This window comes from Sinohyriopsis cumingii, chromosome 12, assembly GCF_028554795.1.
Source record: "Sinohyriopsis cumingii isolate HCF-2022 chromosome 12, ASM2855479v2, whole genome shotgun sequence".
Classification (NCBI taxonomy): Eukaryota; Metazoa; Mollusca; class Bivalvia; order Unionida; family Unionidae; genus Sinohyriopsis; species Sinohyriopsis cumingii.
Window position 1 is genome coordinate 70350674 of NC_142972.1, and position 7890 is coordinate 70358563.

At 33.2% G+C, this 7890-nt stretch overlaps 1 non-coding gene across 1 annotated transcript; it reads right to left on the reverse strand.

The window, feature by feature from the left end:
• Positions 1-2256: 2256 nt before the first annotated feature.
• Positions 2257-2328, reverse strand: Trnav-uac (transfer RNA valine (anticodon UAC)). The gene has a single exon. It is a non-coding gene; the product is annotated as a tRNA-Val (tRNA).
• Positions 2329-7890: the final 5562 nt, after the last annotated feature.

The following is a 7890-nucleotide window of genomic DNA, read 5'->3' on the forward strand; positions in this document are numbered from 1 at the left end:
ACAAGTGCAACTGTATGTCTAGCTCCAAAGATAACTTTTCTAACATTTCTGCAAAATCCAAAAATATGTGACAGTGGAATGCGCATGAAAATCTTCTACGAACATCTTTCAGCATTAAAAATCCAAAGTTGTAATCTTGATTAGCACCATGAGACACCGGCCACACCGCAGCATCAGCAGTGTCTTTCTTTGACCGTTGAAAATACTTTACCGACAAGATTACCAATATCATTAATACCTTTTATCACGAACAGCATCAATAGCCTTCATTCCTAGTTGTTTTGCAATCGGTATTACCTTTGGAGCTATCCTTTTGAATAAACTCATAACATTATCACCGAGTGTATCTCCATGAATCGCTTTGTGAGTTGGTACTAGTGAGTTCACTACCCTGACCATTACAGGTCCACGTTGAGCATGATGTATAATCATTTTTAAATTACATACTGACTAATTAGTTGTATTTTAGTCGCTGTGATAATCATCAGCAATTTCATCAATAAGATAACGATACATTTTGTGATCAATAATACTGCCTGTAAATAATCTTCGACAAATAGCAGAAATTTCATTAATTATTTCCGGCGCATTGTTTCCTGCGCGTTTTCTTCCGATCCGAACTTCTAATCTATCTACGTCAGAAAGAACACTGTTAGGACAAGCAAAAAGACCGCTTCCTTGGGTAGAAAAATCACTTCCTGTAGCGCCTGACTTAGGTTCGTTAATTTCACCAGGGTCATTAAGTCGCTGTTTAGCTTCTTCAACGGTCACATTTGCTTCTTTAGCTAGTTTTTCATATAGTTCATCTCTATGTATCACTGCTTCTCGTTTAAAGTCAATAAATCCTGACTAGTAGTATCTAAAGAATATCGATTTCTGTGGGCGGCATATACTGTAGCAATCCATTTTTCAGGTTTTACCCGTTCAACAGAATCTTAATACACGAATTTCGCTCCTTTTTAAAAATAATCAGCAATACCTGCTGACTCTCCTCGATCATTGAGTAATTTATAATTATCTTTAACAAATATATTTCTATAAGCTCCAGGTGTTTGCTAAGGGGGTTGGTTTTTTGTTGTCGTTCTACTGAAACTCCTCAACTTCGAATATCGAACAAACTTCTATCCCAAATTTCAATTTTACGCTTAAAAACCCCCATAAACCGAAGCTTAATTTAAAACTAGGCATGTGGCCTCGCTTTCAATGCTTTGCCGACGGAGACTGACACAACAATATCCTAAAAGTCAGATTCACTCAATGACAAAACCTGGAGTTTTAGTTCTTGTACAGAGATTAAAAATTTCCTTAGGTGCTAAGGATGAGCATAATGGTTTCAGTATAAGAGATGGAGTTGTTAATACAACCATATTAGTTATAGAAATATCTAAGAAACAAACTAGACAATGCTCCATACATTTCTGAAACGAAGACCTTGAACTGTGAACAATATTAAATATACCGAGTATTTATTTATACGTTGTAGGGTATCATTCGTATTTTTAAAGGACTTGTATTAAAGTTAAAAAGTATCTCATTCTTCCGATGTTTTAAGTGAAGAACACTGTATTTCTGTATGAACATCTCTCTCTCTCTCTCTCTCTCTCTCTCTCTCTCTCTCTCCACAATTGCACGTACATTTGCAATATCGTCAGTAAACCTAATACTTATATGAACGGAAAAATTGGGGAGGATGTCCAAAGGGGTTTCGGTGTTGAGGGGTTCCACTGTGCATATATATTAGCATATCTATGTCTATGTATAGATTATCCCATTTTGATGAGATTGAAAGATCTCTGATCCCCAATGAGATTGTTATGAAACGAGAAGAAATGAAATAAGAATAAAAGAAACTAAATGAGAATAAATGAAAAAAATAAATAAATAGATAAATAAATAATAAATAAATAAATGAATTATTAATAAATAAAACACGTACATAAATAGATATTTAAATAAATAATATATCAATAATAAATAAAAAATTAAAACTAAATAACAAATAAATAATACATTAAACATTTATAAATTTATCATGAATAAATACATAATAAACAGTTTTCAGATAATGATTAATAATTAATGCATACTAAATAATAAATAAATAAATAAATAAATAAATAAATCAACGTTGTGTTGTTATTTCTTGTTGTTTAACGTTTCTAAGTATAATAAAATAATAAATTCTGCTGTCGTTGTTTGAAAATAAGTTGTTTATTGTTATTATTAATATGTGACCTACGCATCAAAAGTACAGTATAGTTCCACTGGGGATTGAACCCAGGACTTCTGCGTGTAAAGCAGACGTGATAACCACTTCACCATGGAACTCCTTGCTTTAATGCTCTCATGGGATGGTAAATATATATTGGTAAATCCTAATAAGACCAGATTCAGAATACCTTAAAATAACGCCATCGGGTTATCTCGCAAAATCTCGAACTTCCAAAACGATGCATTCACTTGTAAGAGAACAATCCAAATGTCAGAACTTAGCCTGGAGGATTTACATTGTTTAAAACGTCAAAGAATTAAAAGAAAACTTCAATCTGTTTAGCGTCAGCAGACAAATGGCTATGATAGTGTCGCGTACGTACACCCTAATTTGCAGGAAAAGTATGCATCATAGTTGTAAAAAAGAATGATTTTATTTTAAATTAAAATAATAAAATAAATTGAATAAATTGACTTTAAATTAAACGAACAAAGCTATAGAATATTGTAGTTTCTTTAAATTAACTTCCAATACAATAGAATAATATTATACCGAAACTATCCAATAATGTTAAGTTAATTAAAATACCAAAAAACAATCGAATACTGTTTTAAAATTTAAATGTCAAAACTAAAGGAAAATTTTTTTTTAAAATTAAAATTGTTTAGATAATTGTCAGACTTAGATCCAGGATACTGAAAATCGGTTTATGTAGACATTTTCAGGGTTTTGAAACTAACATTATTACATTGGAGACTAGTAGATATCACTAAAGACGAAAGTTGGTCTTAGTCCAGTGGGACTAAGGGGAAATTGGATATTAATTTAAGTTCAACAGAAAGGGTGGGAGGTGAGGTCTGCTGTCTTCTGAATTTGCAAGAAGTGTTTTTTTTTCCCACTGCATTTAGTTAAAGTTTATTTAAATTCCATACCTGAAACATTGCTTTGATAGCAAAACTGTCTATACCTCTAAACATGCATTAATAGCTAAATTGTATATGCCACTAAACACGCTTGATAGATAAACTGTATATATCTCTAAAAGATGATTTGATGCATATTACTAAAGCTTCAAAGAGCTTGTTTAATTGGCTTGGTGCAAAAGAAGATAAAATACATTCTTAAAAATTTTTTTCAGTATAAAATCAATTTCAATGAGATATTTTTATTTTGCTTGTCTATGCATGTTCTTTTTTATAAATCTACTGGGGGAAATAGCATTGACGCCCGCAAAAAGGGGAAATTGTCCCCACTCCCTGGATTTCATCGCGAAAGAAGATTTGGCCTACATCCGTAAAACTTAATTGCTGATCACTATAAGTTTGCCTCCTCACCCAAAAATAATTCTGCGATCGCCCTTGCATGAATATTATTGTTATTATTTATTATTATTATTATCATTATTATTATTATTATTTTGAATGCTCATATTTTTTATCAACATTAAAGTACATGTACACGATTTCATGATATTATTCAGACTTTCCAACTCCGATCTCCACTTCCAAGTAAATATATAGAACATTCATCAAGCAGTGATAGTCCCGTTTTGAGTTTTAGCGTCCGATATCAGGAGCGGCAACTTGTCCGTAAAGGGTATTGTGAAAGGGGTCCATTGTAAATTCAGATTTGTTAAATTTCTCATTAAAGAGTAGCAGAATCCAAAGCTACTACAACTTTCTAACATCAAATGTAAATACGTCACTGCATTACAGTTGAAAATTTTATCAAGGCAATCACACGCACTTTCTTCTGACTGGTTTCGTCTCAGGTACCGTTATACACATCCTCTGTATGATGAACTTAAAATAGTGTCTCCGTCTGGAGGCGATGTTTGTCGGAAAGCGGACAAGGAAATAGCCAAGATGGATTTGAAGAAAAGAAACAATTTTAAAACATTTTTTACATTATATTTTAAGTTATCAAACTCACAATAAACACAACATCGATCAGTTAGGAATTTTGTTCATAAAATTGTTCAATTTTGGTGTTATTTGCCTCATTTTCTAACAGTCATACAATTTCACAGCCTGGAGCTCAAAATACAAATTCTTCTTAGCCTAGTACCTTAGCGTCCTATGATGCTCCGATAAGGCAATTTCAGTACAACTCTACGGGAAAATGATATTTATTTTCAATGGAATTTTCACGTAATGTTTTGTATGACGTATATTTTTTTGTCTGTATTGGACATGTAAGGCACGAGTTTATCTTGAGTTTCCCAACACTATTGAATTCCATGCATGAAATATTAATAGAAATACAACAAGCCGTTATATGCAGCGGCTTTTCTTTTTTAATTTAGTTATGATATTGATAGCGTGCTACCTTGGCCTCCCATAATGTTCCGCTCACGAGGTCAGGCACGCACAGATGAATGGCTGATAAAAGTGGAAAAATTCAAGATGGCGAAAGTAACACGTAAAAGTGTTGGCAATAAAGGAATAACAATGAGACGGTTATTTCCAGCTATATCGCCACCAGCTTTTTCGTTGTATTAGTCACAACTATACCAGTTAAAGTAATACTGAGTGTTTGATGAGTCACTATGGAGTACTGTCATTTTTAGCCATTATGTGTGAGTTGATGGGGAATTGGTATGGTGAGAAATTCCGGAAATTTATGGATGTACTTTTTGCGCGCCTGTGTGTGAAGAATAGAAGCCTTATTTAAATGAAAGTTTCGTGGATTATGTCTTACCTTTATTTTACATAATGTTTCAATATTTTCTAATTTACCGAATGTTTTGGTCATGAAGCATTCTTGTATTTTGAAATGCAATGATAGAACAGATAATGGGGTCGGCCTGGGTAGGATTTGTTTGGTAATGAAGTAGATACCCATTTATGGAATGCAATTTTTGGAGCTTTACACTTTTGACGTTTCTATCTATCCTGCTTAGAATATTAATAGTTTGCTATTTACGATATGATAGCCACGACTGGGAATCTGTATATGTCAAATATTAATATTGGTTCTATTTGAAAAATATGCTCAGAAAATAGATTTATATCTGAAATCGCTGAATAATTTGACATAGGAATCATTAGATTTATGAAGCGTTTACTTGAGCAATGTTATCATGAAAAGGTGTGCTCTCTTCTAAGGTAGATGCTAGGTTTTCCTGGTCGCTGTTAAACATTGACGATCTAAAGAGATTTTTTTCCTCACATAACTCATCTCGGATATCAAAAATATTTTCCTTCCTAATTTAGTCAGGCATTTATGACATATTTGCCTCAGATTATAGATTACTTGTTGTAAAGCATTATTAACAATTTTAACCTTCTGTTTAATTGTACATTGAAATGTGTAACTGGTCAAATATGAAGGAATCTTACAGTTGCCTATGACCTATCAGAACTGCTGCTGTAAGTGTGACAATAAAAGGCTGTTTCACAATGGTACTCGTGCAGCTCTAAGAATTTTTAAAGACGTACAACTAGTATCTAACGCTCAGTTTACTGGCTTGGATGTGGCCTATTGCTGTTAGAATATTGAGCTTGTCGTTTTGGAGCTATTGCTAAACACACACACACACACACACACACACACACATACACACACACACACACACACACATATATGATGCCTGTCAATGAATCATTCCTGACAAATTGATTATTTTATCGTCATAGTGATTTTGAAGTTTCAGTTTAAGATTATCTAAATCAATTTAGATGAATCAATTGCACAGTTTGAAGATGAGATAATTCACCTGTTTAAACAGATTGGCTTCCGTTGTGTTATGATGCAGTGCAAAAGATTCGAAGAAAGTAATCTCTAAAAATGTTTGCGAATCAGCGACAGGAGAAAATCTCAGTGACCATAGGGACCACAAGTTATTAATTGATGAACACCAAAAGCACACATAAATTAATACTGTACATGTATGCGTTGACACATTTTGCTTTCATAACCATTGTATTTAGCGTTATTTGAGAATACAGTACATGGTACCGATCATGCGTTAGAGAATGCATGTATGTATGTATGTATGTATGTATGTATGTATGTATGTATGTATGTATGTATGTATGTATATATGAATGGATGTATGGATGTATGTATGTATGTATGTATGTATGTATGTATACACCATCTATATCCTAATATACCATAATATATATTAAGATTTTGTGCCTACTTTTAGCGATAAATACAGACATATTTAGTGTGCGCTTTTGAGTCAGTATAATGTATCGGCTTAAATTCCAATAATCACGCACCTTTCATGTATTGATCGTGTTTATGTCACAGATTGACGATACGAAAGACATTCATGCCGTTTGTGTGTGTGTGTGTGTGTGTGTGTGTGTGTGTGTGTGTGTGTGTGTGTACATAGTCTGCACTGATGAATATTTCTCAGAGTATGTGTATCAACTCCGTTAAATACAACTAAAATGTTACATTTATCTCTGATCACTTTAGGTATTTGTGTATATCGTTGAGTGACATAAATTTTATCCGTATTTTTATGTCTGCCTCTGGAAAATATTCTAGCTGGACTTGATTGTTTATCCAGCATCACATCACCGTATACTACGAGATTATTATCAAATCAATCTAATTCATCAATTGTCAACACTCAGTGCTTCATCAATATCGGTTATAAAATTAATAATGTCGTCACCATCTTCATTTAACAATTTTGCATTTTCATTAAAATCTTTAAGTACATCATAACATCTCTTATCATCGACTAATGGTGCAACTAAATACAACTTGTCCCACTTTAACCATCTCATTATAAGATTAAGCAGTCATTGCGTTTTACCGGACCCAGATGGACCTATTATAATCATTCTGATAGAATAAGGTAATGCTGAAATATGTTTTACTGGCTCTTGCTTTCGTGTCGCTGAGAATCAATTACATCCATATTATAAATATACGTGAATCTATATTGTTTACGTTGTAGTGTTAAAACTCCAACCACTGATTTGGCCACTGTTACAACAAAAAAATGGAAAAAATAGAATATGGTAGAAAATGTGCAATAAGTAACAGAATATTTTTTTCGTTTTTACCTAAAATTCAACGTAAGGATAATAATAAATAATAATAATGAGGACTTTGTATAGCGCCTAATCTTTAGAAGCTCTAAGCGCTTTACAACATTAGGCAACACCTATAAGATGAAAAACATATAATAATATTATTACAAAAACAAACACCGTGAAATTAGAAAAACATTAAAAAATCAAAAACATGCTGAGAATATTTCAAGTAGTAAACATTATTAGGTCTTTAAGTTTGTTCTTGCAGTCGAAATAAGTGAGTTTTGAGAGCCCTCTTGAATGTGATCACTGTGTCTTTGTGTCTAAGTTCAGTGGGCAATAAATTCCACGTTGCTGGGCCCTGGTATGCAAAAGAACGCTGTCCATATGACTTTGTTTTCATAGTGGGAATAATGAGTATACGATTGTCAGAAAAGGAACGTAAGTATCTTGCTGGTGTGTACACATGGGTGAGGGCGGATAGGTATGTTGTACTAGAGTCCGACAGTGAAACGTAGCACAGAGAACAAATTTTGTGTTTGGTTCTGGATCGAATGGATAGCCAGTTTAGGGTACAGAGCAGCGGGGAGGTGTGCTCTGATCGTGATACTCTAAGTATGATCCGAGCAGCTGTGTTTTGAACTTTTTGAAGTTTCTGGAGTAGATATTGAGATCAAC